Below are 17,017 nucleotides of genomic sequence, written 5' to 3' on the forward strand. Positions count from 1 at the left end.
TAGTAAACACCTCCTATATTTTATTCAATATAACAAGTATATTTCCATATTTCATTAATGACCTTTTATTAATGTTAACCTCTTGACTGCCAGTTCTTATTTAAATAATGCTTTCATGTGTCTCTTTGCGTTTAACAAGTCATTCAATAGCATTGTACTTTTATCATGCCATTTTTGTACTCAGCAACTTTATTTTGGAGTACATTTTATTTTAGTTTTAATTTAGTTTTTAGAATAAAAAAATTGTGACATGTTTTTCAAAATTCTGTTGGAAGTATAAATAATTTTTTCATTTAAAATTATGGGATGGTGTGATGCAGTACTTACCATCTCATCACTTTGATAAAATGTCTGCTCTTACATAAATGTCATTATTTAGAGCAGAAAACAGCAGATTTCACAGATTTTTTTTATTTGGAAAGTTAACTAGACACTTAGTTTTTGACAGTTTGTGTCAGATACACTGTTTGCTTTTGATAGATGGTTCAAATAAATGGCACTTAAATGCATTTTGAGATGTTTGAAGTTAAGTGAAAAGAGGAAAAATAAGTTTAAAGTTACTGATTTACTTTGAAAAGGTAAATCAGTTCTATTTTCCTTTCTCTGCTGCCTATCTTTAATTTTCATAGTAAATTAGCAATGGATAATTACTTTGCAAACAACTCAATGATTGCTTCATTTTTATATTTGAAATTGGTTCTGAAAGGAAAACTAGATAGCAATCTTCTCTTAGTCTCCTTAACAAAAGAAATAAAAAGAATTTACGGCTTAGAAATTAAGATTCTGTGAATATTTGGTGAATGAACTACACTGATTTTTTTATGAGCTGGAAATAGTAAGAGAACTTTATAGGCAACTCAGTCAACCTACAACGACTGTAGATGAGAAATTGGGAAACCTAAAATTGTATTTTGGAGAAATCTGGATTTTTTTAACTTGATATAAATTTGATTTTTGTTTTGTTGAAATGGTTCCGTATTGTCTCTGTGATAAAAGAGGTGCTCAAGAATATGAGAACGTCTCTGTTTTAGATGAAGGGAACCTTGGTTACTATAAAACTGCTTGCTAACAGGAGACAGAATGAATACTTCCCAGGTGGCATGGTGGTAAAGAACCTGCCTGCCGTGCAGGAGGTGCAGGAGATGTGGGTTCGGTCCCTGGGTCAGGAAGGTCCCCTGGAGCAGGAAATGGCATGAAAGATGGCCTGAAAAATTCCATGAACAGAAGAACCCAGTGGGCTACAGTCCATGGGGTTGCAAAGAACCAGATACAACTGAGCGAATGAACACACACACACACATGAATACGTAACATGGTAATTTGGAAAGTAACATGGGTATTAGTTTTTTTTTTTAATCTTTCTAAACCCACAGTTTCTACCCTAAAGTTGACCAATGCCACCTTCAGTTTTAGCTTTTGTAGACAGTTAAAACAATTTCTAAAAGCAAAATACACTATGTTAAAACCAAATATTAATTAAGTAGTGTTGTGAAAAGTACACAGTAAGGGATTGGAAATAGGGCTTTCCTGGTGACTTAGATGGTAAAGAGTCTGCCTTGCAGTGCGGGAGACCTGGGTTCGATCCCTGGAGCGGGAAGATCCCCTGGAGGAGGAAATGGCAACCCACTCCAGTATTCTGGCCTAGAGAATTCCCTGGATTGTAAAATCCATGCCATCGTAAAGAGTAGGAAACGACTGAGTGACTTCACTTTAAGGGGAAATAAACCCCTGCTAGAGGAACATCTGTTAATACAATAATCTCCTTACCTAGTTATTTGAGGATATGAGGTTTATTTGATATTTTCCTTATGAAAACTAATACTAATAAGAAGCATGTGAATCTCTTCTACATAGTATAGCATTGGACTACTACTTTCAGTGAGATTTTTGAAATTTCTTTGGACTCTTAAAAGGTATTTCAATTTTCTTCAGATTTCTCTAAAGGACAGTACTAATTTGACTGGTAAAATAGTGTATATTACAGAAGATCCTTGACATGGATAGAGAAATTGAAAGACAAGGAAAGCATATTTCCCCTCTAATCTACTGATTTGGCCAATTGAGAATTCTTTAACAAAAATAGGGAAGAATTTTAATATATACAAAAATAGAAAAGTATTAAAGAGGACAGAGGATCCTGGTGGGCTACAGTCCATGGGGTTGGAAAGAGTCAGGCACTATTGAACATGCACATACCACGCCACCCATCACTTAATTTCAATAATTATCACATTTTGCTTTCCTGAAACACAACTTTTTTATTGGAATATTTTATTTTATTAAATTTAAGTATAATTTCAGATTTACAGAAAGATTGCAAAAGTATCAAATTTTTTTGCTGAGAATTCCGCATATTTTCACCCAGATCCTATAAATGTTATTTTATCACATTTGAGTTACTATTCTTTCTCATTTTCTGAACTGTTTGAAAGTATGGTATATACATGATGCCACTTTGTCCCTAAGTATATAAGCTTTTATTTCTTGAAAGAAAGAGCTTGAAAAACAGTATAAAAATTAAATTTAGGACATATATTAATACATGGGTATGTAAATATTGCTATCTAATCTATAGACTTTGTTTAAATTTTGCCAGTTATCACACTAATGTCTTTTATTGGCAAGATAAAAATTATTTCTGAGCCAGGATCTAATCCCAGATCATATGTTATATTTAGCTGTCATGACTTTATAAAATTATTTATTTGGCTGTGCTGAGTCTTCGTTGCTGCGCTCAGCCTTGGTGAGTGGGGACTACTCTTTGCTGTGTGCATGGGCTTCTCATTGTGGTGGCTCCTCTTGTTCTGGAGCATGGGTTCTAGGTGTGAGGGCTCCACTAGCCGTGGTGCACCGGCTCAGTAATCACAGCCCATGGGCTTACACGCTCCGTGGCAGGTGGAATCTTCCCAAACCAGGGATTGAGCCCGCATCTCCTGCACTGGCAGATGGATTCTTATCCACTGTACCACCAGGGAATCCTGTTATGTGTTTTTAGTCTCCTTTACAATGAGACTAAAGACTGAATGGCAATTAGTCTTTCTTTGACTTCTGTCATCCTGATATTTTTGAAGAGTTCAGGTCAGTTATTTTATAGAGTAATTTAAAACAAGTCTTAGAGACTGTGGAGCATCTTCCCTGCTCCTTCTCCGTCTTCAGCATTTAGAACTCCCCACCCTTCACCCTCAGCAGCCTCCCAGAGAGGACTACAGAGGCAGAAGCCCTTCTGCATATTGTTGGCCCCTGCCTTTCCCCTGGAATCTGGGGAGTGCTTCTGTTTTGACTTTAAGTCAGCATTGTATCCAAGACAGAAACTGTGATTGACCGTCAGGGCCAAGGAAAGGGTTTCTTGTGTGTCCCTGGGGTTTGGGGCTCTTCCCAGAGAGAGGTGTTCAGTGACACCCCTCTCCCTGTCACCATCATACCCCACACAGCTCATGAGATGTGTGACCTGTGTTGGATGTGCACTGTTTGGTAGTGAAGAGGTGGGGGATGGTGGCAGGCAGCCGTACGCTCTCGGGAAGCCAGGCAGTGTCCACTATGGATAACACCCCAAGTCTACCAGAGAAGCCCACCATTCTGGCATGTTATATTTCTCACTGGAAGCTGTTTCTCAGGCATTCTTCCTAGCCTTGTGCCCCCTTCAGTGTGCCTCAGTAGTCTCCTTCACAGAGTGAAAGGGCTGTGACTGTCCCTCGACTGAACTGAAAAAAAAACCCTTGTATTCCCAAGTAGTGATTTTATTTTTTAGTTTTTATGCTTGTTTGGGAAATTGTGGATAAAGGGAAATAATTTTAAATAAATAATGTATTTCCTTATTCAAAAAAGTTTTAAAGCAAGTCCTAGATATTTATTATTTCACCTAATAATGGGCTAATTCTCTTCAGTCATGTCCTACTCTTTGCGACCCCATGGACTCTAGCCCGACAAGCTCCTCTGTCCATGAGATTCTCCAGGCTAGAATACTGGAGTGGGTTGCTATTTCTTCCTCCAGGTGATCTTCTCAACCCAGGGATTGAACCTGCATCTCCTGCAGCTCCTGTATTGCACGCAGGTTTATACTGCTTGAGCCACCAGGGAAGCCCTAATAATAGTAATAATACTTAATATTGCTAAAATGTAAGGCTTTACATTTTCCTGGGGGCAGGAGGAAAAGGGGACGACAGAAAATGAGATGGCTGGATGGCATCACCAACTCGATGGACGTGAGTTTGAGTGAACTCCGAGAGTTGGTGATGGACAGGGAGGCCTGGCGTGCTGTGATTCATGGGGTCGCAAAGAGTCAGACACGACTGAGCGACTGAACTGAACTGAAGGCTTTAAAAGAAACAACCATAATGATACTATCTTAGCAAAATTAATTACAATTCCTTGATATTGTTTAATATCTAATACTTGTTCAGTTTTCCCTGATTGTCTCAAAAATATCTTTTTATAATAGATTTGTTAGTATAATGATACAAAGGTCATGTATTCTGTTTCTTTGCATATGTCTGTTAAGATTGTTTTATAATAGTTCCTCTTCATTTTCTTCCATGCTGTTGATAGTTGAAGAAACTAGGTCGTTTGTCTTACAGAATTTCCCACGTTCTGTATTTGGCTGATTGCTCAACTGAATGCTCTTAATCTCAGACTTTTTAAAAGCGGGAAAGCAGTGGCTTAAGAAGAAAATATTGGTGCAAACAACTTCCTCTTGGTCTACTCTCTTGGTTCCAGAGCATGTTGTTTTTATCATGGAGGCATTCTTTACAGTTATTATAAGGTTGGTGATGACTCTTGAATCATGATTTGGCTTTACTCTTCCGTGTATGTCTAAAGTGCTCATTTTAGAGTTAGGCATAGGGAACAAGTCCAATCTAAAAGTTTCAATGAACTGGCATGATGGTCACTGTAACAATTTTAATATATGATCAGGGCTTATTTTGTCTCATAATTCTGTCCCACTCCACCTGATATTAACATGACTTGCTCTTTCCCTAGTCATACAGTTGTTACAACAAAAGTGAAAGCTTGTTTTTAATTAGCTTGTTCTACTTCTGAGACTAATTTATTTAGAAGCAGGGGCCTAATTATTATCAACTTATCTTTATCTTGCCTAAGGAAAGACCATTGAATAAAGTAGAACAGAAGCTATTTTTAGCAGTACTGACCAGTTCAAGCTAATACCTTTCTGCCATTCTATAGAACGTAGGTAACTTGGCATTTCAATATTTTTTCATCGTTTTTTTTTCCCCACATGTCATCACACACACAAACATAGACATACCCACATTTCCCACTAATTAGACTAAATCATCAACCTGTCAGGAGGAGAAGGTAATGGTAAATTGAGAGGTTCTAAACGTAGATTGCTCTTTACAGCATCGGACCTTGCTTCTATCACCAGTCACATCCACAGCTGGGTATTCTTTTTGCTTTGGCTCCATCCCTTCATTCTTTCTGGAGTTATTTCTCCACTGATGTCCAGTAGCATATTGGGCACCTACTGACCTGGAGAGTTTCTCTTTCAGTATCCTATCATTTTGCCTTTTCATACTGTTCATGGAGTTCTCAAGGCTTGGAAGTGGTCAAACAAGAGATGGCAAGACTGAATGTCGACATTCTAGGAATCAGCAAACTGAAATGGACTGGAATGGGTGAATTTAACTCAGATGATCATTATATCTACTACTGCAGGCAGGAATCCCTCAGAAGAAATGGAGTGGCCATCATGGTCAACAAAAGAGTCTGAAATGCAGTACTTGGATGCAATCTCAAAAATGACAGAATGATCTCTGTACATTTCCAAGGCAAACCATTCAATATCACAGTAATCCAAGTCTATGCCCCAACCAGTAACGCTGAAGAAGCTGAAGTTGAACGGTTCTATGGAGACCTCCAAGACCTTTTAGAACTAACACCCAAAAAAGATGTCCTTTTCATTATAGGGGACTGGAATGCAAAAGTAGGAAGTCAAGAAACACCTGGAGTAACAGGCAAATTTGGCCTTGGAATACGGAATGAAGCATGGCAAAGACTGATAGAGTTTTGCCAAGAAAATGCACTGGTCATAACAAACACCCTCTTCCAACAACACAAGAGAAGACTCTATACATGGACATCACCAGATGGTCAACACCGAAATCAGATTGATTATATTCTTTACAGCCAAAGATGGAGAAGCTCTATACAGTCAGTAAAAACAACACCAGGAGCTGACTGTGGCTCAGACCACGAACTCCTTATTGCCAAATTCAGACTTAAATTGAAGAAAGTAGGGAAAACCACTAGACCATTCAGGTATGACCTAAATCAAATCCCTTATGATTATACAGTGGAAGTGAGAAATAGATTTAAGGGCCTAGATCTGATAGATAGAGTGCCTGATGAACCATGGAATGAGGTTCGTGACATTGTACAGGAGACAGGGATCAAGACCATTCCCATAGAAAAGAAATGCAAAAAAGCAAAATGGCTGTCTGGGGAGGCCTTACAAATAGCTGTGAAAAGAAGAGAAGCAAAAAGCAAAGGAGAAAAGGAAAGATATAAACATCTGAATGCAGAGTTCCAAAGAACAGCAAGAAGAGATAAGAAAGCCTTCTTCAGCAATCAATGCAAAGAAATAGAGTGAAACAACAGAATGGGAAAGACTAGGGATCTCTTCAAGAAAATCAGAGATACCAAAGGAACATTTCATGCAAAGATGAGCTCGATAAAGGACAGAAATGGTATGGACCTAACAGAAGCAGAAGATATTAAGAAGAGACGGCAGGAATACACAGAAGAACTGTACAAAAAAGATCTTCACGACCCAGATAATCACGATGGTGTGATCACTGACCTAGAGCCAGACATCCTGGAATATGAAGTCAAGTGGGCCTTAGAAAGCATCACTACGAACAAAGCTAGTGGAGGTGATGGAATTCCAGTTGAGCTATTCCAAATCCTGAAAGATGATGCTGTGAAAGTGCTGCACTCAATATGCCAGCAAATTTGGAAAACTCAGCAGTGGCCACAGGACTGGAAAAGGTCAGTTTTCATTCCAATCCCAAAGAAAGGCAATGCCAAAGAGTGCTCAAACTACTGCACAATTGCACTCATCTCACACGCTAGTAAAGTAATGCTCAAAATTCTCCAAGCCAGGCTTCAGCAAGATGTGAACCGTGAACTTCCAGATGTTCAAGCTGGTTTTAGAAAAGGCAGAGGAACCAGAGATCAAATTGCCAACATCCGCTGGATCATAGAGAAACCAAGAGAGTTCCAGAAAAACATCTGTTTCTGCTTTATTGACTATGCCAAAGCCTTTGACTGTGTGGATCACAATAAACTGTGAAAAATTCTGAAAGAGATGGGAATCCCAGACCACCTGATCTGCCTCTTGAGAAATTTGTATGCAGGTCAGGAAGCAACAGTTAGAACTGGACATGGACCAACAGACTGGTTCCAAATAGGAAAAGGAGTGCGTCAAGGCTGTATATTGTCACCCTGTTTATTTAACTTATATGCAGAGTACATCATGAGAAACGCTGGACTGGAAGAAGCACAAGCTGGAATCAAGATTGCTGGAAGAAATATCAATAACCTCAAATATGCAGATGACACCACCCTTATGGCAGAAAGTGAAGAGGAACTCAAAAGCCTCTTGATGAAAGTGAAAGTGGAGAGTGAAAAAGTTGGCTTAAAGCTCAACATTCAGAAAACGAAGATCATGGCATCTGGTCCCACCACTTCATGGGAAATAGATGGGGAAACAGTGGAAGCAGTGTCAGACTTTATTTTGGGGGGCTCCAAAATCAATGCAGATGGTGACTGCAGCCATGAAATCAAAAGACGCTTACTCCTTGGAAGGAAAGTTATGACCAACCTAGATAGCATGTTCAAAAACAGAGACATTACTTTGCCAACAAAGGTTCGTCTAGTCAAGGCTATGGTTTTTCCTGTGGTCATGTATGGATGTGAAAGTTGGACTGTGAAGAAGGCTGAGCGCCGAAGAATTGATGGTTTTGAACTGTGGTGTTGGAGAAGACTCTTGAGAGTCCCTTGGACTGCAAGGAGATCCAGCCAGTCCATCCTGAAGGAGATCAGGCCTGGGATTTCTTTGGAAGGACTGATGCTAAAGCTGAAACTCCAGTACTTTGGCCACCTGATGCGAAGAGTTGACTCACTGGAAAAGACTCTGGTGCTGGGAGGGATTGGGGGCAGGAGGAGAAGGGGATGACAGAGGATGAGATGGCTGGATGGCATCACTGACTCAATGGACGTGAGTGAGTGAACTCTGGGAGTTGGTGATGGACAGGGAGGCCTGGTGTGCTGTGATTCATGGGGTCGCAAAGAGTCGGACACGACTGAGCGACTGATCTGATCTGAAACGTAGATTGAGTGGGTTTTAAGGACCAGATGATTCCAAGGATAGTCAAAATGAGTATCTGGTATCACTTTATGCATTAAATTTAAATTACAGGAGAAGGCAGTGTTAATAGTTAAAATTTATTGAGTGCCTACTTCTGGTCATGCACCAGAAATACATGAAGTGTGCAAGAAGTGTGAAGCACTTTGGAGGAATTACCTCTTTTGATTGTCATCTTGACAATCCTGTGAAGTAAGAACCTCATGAATCACATAGGAAAATTGAAGCTTTGAGAGGTTATATAAATTGTCTAAAGTCACATGACTAATCAGTATAGGGCTGTGAGGGTTAAACTCTAAACTAGGTCACCTGTGGCGGATTCATTTTGATATTTGGCAAAACTAATACAATTATGTAAAGTTTAAAAATAAAATTAAAAAAAATAAACTAGGTCAAATTTGTCAGTTTTTATGACTTATTTTGCTATTGCCAAGCCATTTATTACTAGTAGTTCTGACTCTTAATTTATGCTCACTTATCTGAAAATAACCTCCAACCACTTAAATACTTGAATCTTTTAAACTATCCTGGGTCTTTTCAGACAGACCTGCTTAGTAGCAAAGGCAAGGCTTGCCTGTAAAATATGCAGGTCTATCAACAAAATCTTGTTACTGCCAAACTAAAGGCGTTGTTTCCTTTTTTCTTTTTGTTTTCTGGCTTTACAGATAATCTTTTATTTTGCTCATGATTCTGTGAGTTGGTTGAGTAGGTTTTCTGCTCTGGACCCACCAGCTGACCAGACACACAGGCTCAGCTCTCTCTCATGTTTGGGATCAGTTTTTGGGTTGGCTGGTGGCTTAATGATCTAGCATGGTCTCACTCACATGTCTAGGGATTAGTGCTGGCTGTCAGCTGTGATTGGTTTCCTTCCTGTGGTTACTCCATTCTCCATTAGGCTAGCTTGGGCTGGATCATATGATGGTCTTGACATTCTAAGAGCAGCAAGAGACCAATCCCCAGTACACAACACTTTTTAAGTCTCTGTTGGGTCAGGTGTACTTGTGTCTAACTGGTCAAAGCAAATCACATGACTGAGATAGAGAGGAAGGGAGGATATAGGCTCCTTGTTGATTGGAGGGAAAGAATTTTTGGTCATTTTTCCATCTGTCAAAGAACTTCAGGGTGGGAATTAACAGTGAGACTTTTGAAACATTTTAGCTAAGACTTAGAGTTCAATCAAACATCAAGACTTGGTGTGATATAATGGAGAGCCTAAAATTATTTTTCTGAATAGTTATTTAATTTCCTAAATTCTAATTATTGAATAATTTAATTTCTTTCCTAGTAATTCTTGATATTATTTTTTTAAAGCATTTTGTTTATTTATTTTAGTTTTGGTTGTGCTGGGTCTTTGTTGCTGTGCAAGTTTTTCTCTAGTTTTGGTGAGTGAGGGCTACTCTCTAGTTGCAGTGTGCTGGTTTCTCATCGTGGTGGCCTCTCCTGTTGCAGAGCACAGGCTCTAGGGCATGCAGGCTTCAGTAGTTTCAGCTCTCTGGCTCTGGAGCACAGGCTCAATAACTGTGTGCAGGGGCTTGGCACCTTGGCATTTGGGGTCTTCCCAGATCAGGGATCGAACCTGTGTCTCCTGCATGGGCATGTAGATTCTTTACCACTGAGCCACCAGGGAAGCCCTTGATGTTATCTTTATCATATATTAGATTCAACCAAAATCATGATCTGCTTTTGAGATATCTGTTCTATTTCACTTATTGATATCTGGTCCTACCCTAGAAACATACTGATTTAATCATTACACATTTAGAACATGTTTTATTAAATGGTAGACCTCATTTTTTCTTACTACACTTTTTAAAAGTGTATCTAATTTTGTTAAACTTAGGAATCTTGATCTGCCTCCTCCAGTACACATAAAATACATTTAGATTTTGAGTTTCAAAATATATTAAACCTGTAAGTTAATTTGAGAAACAAGTACCTTAATGGTTTTCCTATCCATGCAGATATGTGATCTCTTTCTCCATTTGTTTAAATCTTTTATATTCATCTTTTTATCCTATGTGTTTCTTGCTATGATGAATCCTGATTCCCATATCACAGTTTTCATTGTTAGCTTTTGCTACTGTGAATAAGCATATTTATCCTTAATTTTGATCCTTTAATGAAATTGAAAAGTATATTATGAAATGATTACTAAAATCAAACTAATTCATTACATCCCATAGTTATCATTTTGTGTGTGCATGTGGTGAGAACCCTTGATATTTACTCCCTTTACAAATTTCAAAGATACATATATTATCATTAGTTATAGTTGCTTTGCTGTACATTAGATCTCCAGACCTTATCTTATAATTGAAAATTTATACTCTTTAATCAATATCTCCCCTTTTCCCCCACCCCACCAACCTCTTGTAAACCACTGGTCTGTTTCTGTGAGTTTGATATTTTTTAGATTCCACATTAAAGTAAGACCATGTAATATTTGTCTTTGGTGTTTGGCTTATTTCAGTTAGCATCGTGTCCTCCAGGCTCACCCTTGTTGTTGCATATAACAGAATTTCCTTCTTGAAGGCTAAATAACATTCCGTTGTGTGTGTGCACATGTGTATGTGTATACAGTGTCTCCTTTATCCATTTATCCATCAATGGACACTTAGATTGTTTCCATATCTCATAAATAATGCTGCAGTGAGTATGGGAGTGCATATAATTCTTTGAGATGATGTTTTTATTTTCTTTGGGTATATACCCAGAAGTAGGATTGATGAATCATAGTGTGGTTCTGTTTTTAATTTCTTGGGGAAGTTCCATACTGTTTCCCATAGCGGGTGTACCAATTTACAATTCCACCATTTGTAGGTATTCTTTGGGAAAAAATGTCTCTTCAGGTCCCCAATTTTTAGCTGGGTTATTTGTTTTGTTGTTTTTTTGATATTCAGTTATATGAATTTCTTATATATTTTGGATGTTAACCTCTTATCAGATAGGTAGTTTGCAAATATTTTCTCCCATTTCTTAAGTTGCCTGTTGATGGTTTTCTTTACAGTTCAGAGGCTTTTTATCAATAGTTGATGTTGGCCTACTTGTTTATTTTTTATTTTTGCTTTTGTTGTCTGTGCTTTTGGTGTCTATTCCAAACAGTTGCTCCAAGACTGTCAAGGAGCTTTCCCCATATCTTTTCTTTTAGGCATTTTATGGTTTCAGGTCTCATGTTTAAGTCTTTAATCTTTTCGAATTGATTTTTTTTATGTAGTATGAGATAAAGGTCTAATTTCATTCTTTGCATGTTACTAGTTTTTCCAATATCATTTTTTGAAGAGACTATTCTTTCCTTATTGAATATTCTTGGCACCTGTGTTGAAAATTGATTGAATATGCATGGGTTTATTTTTGGACTCTCTCTTCTGAGCTTGTGTCTTGCCTGCATACTCTTTTGATTACTACAGCTTTGTAATACAGTTTGAAACTAGGCATTGTAATACCTCTCATTTTTTTCTTCTTTCTCGATTGCTTTGGCTATTTGGTGTCTTCTGTAATTTCATGTAAATGTTAGAATTTTTTTCTTTCTGTGGAAAATGCAGTTGAATTTTTGATGGGGAATTGATCTGAATCTGTAGATCATTTTGTGAAGAATGGACATTTTAACAACATTAATTTCTCCAATCCACAAACACAGGACATCTTTCCATTTGTGTCTTCTTTGATTTCTTTCACCAGTGTTTTAAAAGAATTATAAGCCAATATCTTTGATACCTTGGAAGAAAAGTTATGACCAACCTAGGCAGCATATTAAAAAGCAGAGATATGACTTTGCCAACAAAGGTCCATCTGGTTAAAGCTATGGTTTTTCCAACAGTCATGTATGGACATGAAGAGTTGGACTATAAAGAAAGCTGAGTGCCAAAAAATTGATGCCTTTGAACTGTGGTGTTGGAGAAGACTCTTGAGTGTCCCTTGGACAGCAAGGAGATCAAGCCAGTCCATCCTAAAGGAAATCAGTCCTGAATATCATTGGAAGGACTGATGCTGAAGCTGAAACTCCAGTACTTTGGCCACCTGATGTGAAGAACTGACTCATTTGAAAAGACCCTGATGCTGGGAAAGATTGAAGGCGGGAGGAAAAGGGGATGACAGAGGATGAGATGGTTGGATGGCATCATGGACTCAATGGACATGAGTTTGAGTAAGCTCTGGGAGTTGGTGATGGACAGGGAAGCCTGGCGTGCTGCAGCCCATGGGGTCGCAAAGAGTCGGACATGACTGAGCAACTGAACTGAACTGGTCTTTGATAAATATAGATGCCAAAAGTCTCAACAAGATAGAAGCAAACTGAATTCAACAATACATTAAAAGGATTATATAGCATGGTCAAGTCAGAGTCATCCCTAGGATGCTCAATATCAAAGCAATAAATATGATACACCACATTAACAAAATGAAGGATATAAATCATATAATCATTGTAATAGATGCAGAAAAGCATTTGATAACATTTAGTATACTGCTGCTACTGCTAAGTCTCTTCAGTCGTGTCCGACTCTGTGCGACCCCATAGACGGCAGCCCACCAGGCTCCCCCATCCCTGGGATTCTCCAGGCAAGAACACTGGAGTGGGTTGCCATGTCCCTCTCCAATGCACGAAAGTGAAAAGTCAAAGTGAAGTCGCTCAGTCGTGTCCGACTTGTAGTGACTCCATGGACTGCAGCCTACCAGGCTCCCCCGTCCATGGGATTCTCCAAGCAAGAGTAAACTCTCAACAAATTAGATATAGAAGGAATTTGCCTCTGTATAATAAAAGCCATATGTGACAAGCCCACAGTGTAATAAAACCGCATATGAGAAGCCCACAGCTAACATTGTACTCAACAGTGAAAAGCTGAAAGCTTTTCCTCTAAGAACAAGACAAGAGTACCCACCTTCACTACTTCTATTCAACACGATCCTGGAAGTCTTAGCCAAAATACTTAGGAAAGAAAAAAAGCATTCAAGTTGGAAAAGAGGAGGTAAAATTGTCTCTGTTTGCTGATGTTGCTGTTATTGAGTCGCTAAGTCATGGCTGACTTTGTGATCCCAAGCACTGTAGCATGCCAGGTCCCTCTGTCATTTGCAGATAGCATGACCTTATATGTAGAAAACCCTGAAGACTGTACTAAAAATTGTGTTAGCAAAACTAATACAGTTATGTAAAGTTTAAAAATAAAATAAAATTTAAAAAAAAAACTAAAAATTCAGAGAAGTTGAATAAAAAAGTATAAAAATCAGTTGCATTTCTATATACTGACAATGAACTATCTTTAAAAGACATTAAGAATACAGTCCTGTTTTCAATAACAAGAAAAAGAATAAAATACTTAGGAATGAATTTGACCAAGGAAGTGAAAGACCTGTATACCAGAGGTATTCTGAGGTTTCTTTTTCTTCATCTTTTTGCTGCTGCTACCCAAGGGATCAGGGATTATAAACCTCCAAGTATTACCTTTGGGATTAGTGTTTTTCACATGAAAAATACCTTCATTCATAGCTTCTGTTTCAGTAGATGAGGTTGGTCTTCAGCTTCCAGTCTTTTGTTTCTTAACTTTTCCCATACTATTATCTTGACACTCCTCCCTACTTTATGAGTAAAAAGCACTGCCATCATTATGATAGTTTCATTGTGAAAAGGTATTTAGTCAATGTGTTGCTTTATAAAAATGTGCTTCCCAGGTGTCATCTTTCCTGTGTATTTGTTTTTTGAGTTTTTGTTGCTGTGGTATTAAAAAATGTGTTCACCTTCTGAGAGTTGTATTTTGGGCAGAAGACTAAATTAGTGGAAATTATTGGGGTATATGGAGCCAAAAAATATTTACATAGCTTCTGAAATTCTGCTTTGGTGGGTAGAACTCTTAGAGTTAGAATAAATAGCTCGCATTTTGACCCCTCAAGCAACTTGAGGTGGAGGCCTGACAAAGTGCAAGATCGCTAGCCTCTATATTTTTTCCTTTGGTAATCTCAGCCAGCCTTTTTCTTTCCCCTTTGAGCATAGACCTTGTTCTCCTATTCTTGTTTTTTTTTTTTGCCATAAAAAATGACATTTAATTTACAATGTTTTGTTACTGTCAGGTGTACAGCAAAGTGATTCAATTATACATATATATCTTTTTTCACATCCTTTTCCATTGTAGTTTATTATAAGATATTGAATATAGCTCTCTGTGCTGTATAGTAGGTCCTTGTTGTTTATCTATTTCATATATAGTGCATATTATTAATCCCAAACTGCTAATTTTCTCTCTCCTTCTGTCCTTACTATCCCTTTTTGTTATCCCATTATTAATCATAAATTTCTGATATCATATATTCATTTTTCTGTACCCTGAACCTCCATATTTTGCTGTCACTCATGCTCTTGTTTTTTTCTGTCCCCCCCCTTTTTTTTTTTGCAAAGTGACCTGTTTTTACACGTTCTAGGAAAATTAATAAGCTAACACTTTAGTTTTGGGGGCTTCCCTGGTGGCTCAGAGGTTAAAGCGTCTGCCTCCAATGCGGGAGACCCAGGTTCAATCCCTGGGCCAGGAAGATCCCCTGGAGAAGGAAATGGTAACCCACTCCAGTATTCTTGCCTGGAGAATCCCATGGATGGAGAAGCCTGGTGGGCTATAGTCCACGGGGTCGCGAAGAGTCAGACACGACTGAATGACTTCACTCACTCACTTTAGTTTTTACAAGTACCTTGAGGTGTAACACTGTAAGAACTGTAAAAGTTGGCATGGATCAGTTTCTTCTTAACCTAGTGTGAAAGAGCTTATTCCAGAATGGCCCTGAGAAGTAGGAGGTAAAAAAAAAAAAAAAAGCATTTTGCTGGTTTATAATGCCCTTTTTTCCATACCCTATGACTCAGAGATCAGGGATAACCATGGCTCCTCCTTTTTTGATACAGTCTTACTATTTTCTTTTTTAAAAATTAATTAATTTTTAATTGAAGGATAATTGCTTTACAATATTGTGTTGGTTTCTGCTGTGTAACACTGCAAATCAGTCATAACTATATACATATATGAATATATATGTATATCCTCTCGCTCTTGAGCATCCCTCCTACTCCCTTACCAGTTTCTTGATTAAAATGTGAAGCATCCTGCACTTAATCTAATTTACACAATTTAGTAAAGTTAGGAGCAGAAGTGTTTGGTTTTGTCTTTGTGGTTTCTTTAACTCAATGGCTGATACTGGTTCTATTCCAAGTTGAAGCTCTAATATTTCTTATGATCCTTTTGAAATCCATTTCATGTTCTGACTTTAAATTCTTTTCATGCAAATCAAAAGGTTACATTCTTTCATCCAAAGACAAGATTAGAGTATTTAAAAGCTGCTGCTGCTCCTAAGTCGCTTCAGTCGTGTCCAACTCTGTGCAACCCCATAGATGGCAGCCCACCAGGCTACCCCGTCCCTGGGATTCTCCAGGCAAGAACACTGGAGTGGGTTGCCATTTCCTTCTCCAATGCATGAAAGTGAAAAGTGAAAGTGAAGTTGCTCAGTCATGTCCGACTCTAGCGACCCCATGGACTGCAGCCTACCAGGCTCCTCCGTCCATGGGATTTTCCAGGCAAAAGTACTGGAGTGGGGTGCCATTGCCTTCTCCGATTTAAAAGCTACATGGCTCTCATTTCCAAAGTTATCAGTGGAAGTGTATCCATTAGCTTGGTGACCTTTGATAAGTTGGTTAACCTTATTAATCCTCAATTTCTTCCTCTGTAATGATGCCACCTACTTTATGGGGCTACAGAAATAAATAGCAAATTTAATCCATGTAAAGTGTTTTTCGCTGTACCCAGCCTACAGTAAACAAATGGTGGTGAGAGCGACCTTGGGGGCAATGACTATGTGCATATAGTCTTCATTGTCAGTTTCTAGTTTAGCAAGAGGAAAACTGTCATTTTCAAATTCTTTGCAACTGACATTAAATAGGTTGAAGAGAGAAAGACATCAGCTCTGCATTACTTCTTTGGTAGGGAGTAAAATGCTGTTTCTGCAAGCAGATTGTAAACTTAGGTCTTTTTTTTTTATTTGTAATGGAGGCTCAAAATGTCTACCCTTTGTATTACTGGAAATTTAAGAAGGTACCATCTGAGGAAGAGAGGTAGCCCTCAAATACTTAAAGACTAGTTATATTAATAGAAATAACCATAGTACCCGCTGTCTCAGTGGACTGTTTGAAATCCAAGTGCATAGCTCACAAGGGAATCTAGCTAAATAAACAGAAAATCATTTTTAATAGTCTAACATGGAACTAAGTAGATAATTAGTCCATTTGAATCAGGGAATATACCACTAGATATGTCTATTGTTCATTTCTTCTTTTAAAGAATATATTCTTAGAATTATCTGTTGGCCTATCCTGTGTCTCTGAGTCTGCTATGTTTCTAGTGCAAGTATCTCTATTATGAATATAATATGGAATTGGAAAGCAACTGGAAATAATTTAGTTTATTTTCTTTGTTTTATATATAAAGAAACTGAGAGCTTAAGTAATGTGTCCAGGTTAGATAGACAGTGACAGGACTAGGACCTCCTAACTCCTAGTATAGTATTCTTACACATCATCCTATCTGTGATTTTGGCTCACAAGATTGTTATTTTCTCTTAAAAGTGGTTTTTATTTTACTCCTAAGCCAAATTATTTTCTATGACTGCTGA

The 17,017-nt window shown here is 38.2% G+C and overlaps 1 protein-coding gene and 1 non-coding gene across 7 annotated transcripts in view; both read left to right on the forward strand.

Moving 5' to 3' along the window:
• Positions 1 to 17,017, forward strand: part of STXBP5L (syntaxin binding protein 5L) — a 447,507-nt gene that overhangs the window by 137,452 nt on the left and 293,038 nt on the right. The window lies entirely within an intron of this gene.
• On the forward strand, positions 14,828 to 14,900 carry TRNAW-CCA. Its single transcript has one exon. It is a non-coding gene; the product is annotated as a tRNA-Trp (tRNA).

This window comes from Bubalus bubalis, chromosome 1 (genome assembly GCF_019923935.1).
Source record: "Bubalus bubalis isolate 160015118507 breed Murrah chromosome 1, NDDB_SH_1, whole genome shotgun sequence".
Classification (NCBI taxonomy): domain Eukaryota; kingdom Metazoa; phylum Chordata; class Mammalia; order Artiodactyla; family Bovidae; genus Bubalus; species Bubalus bubalis.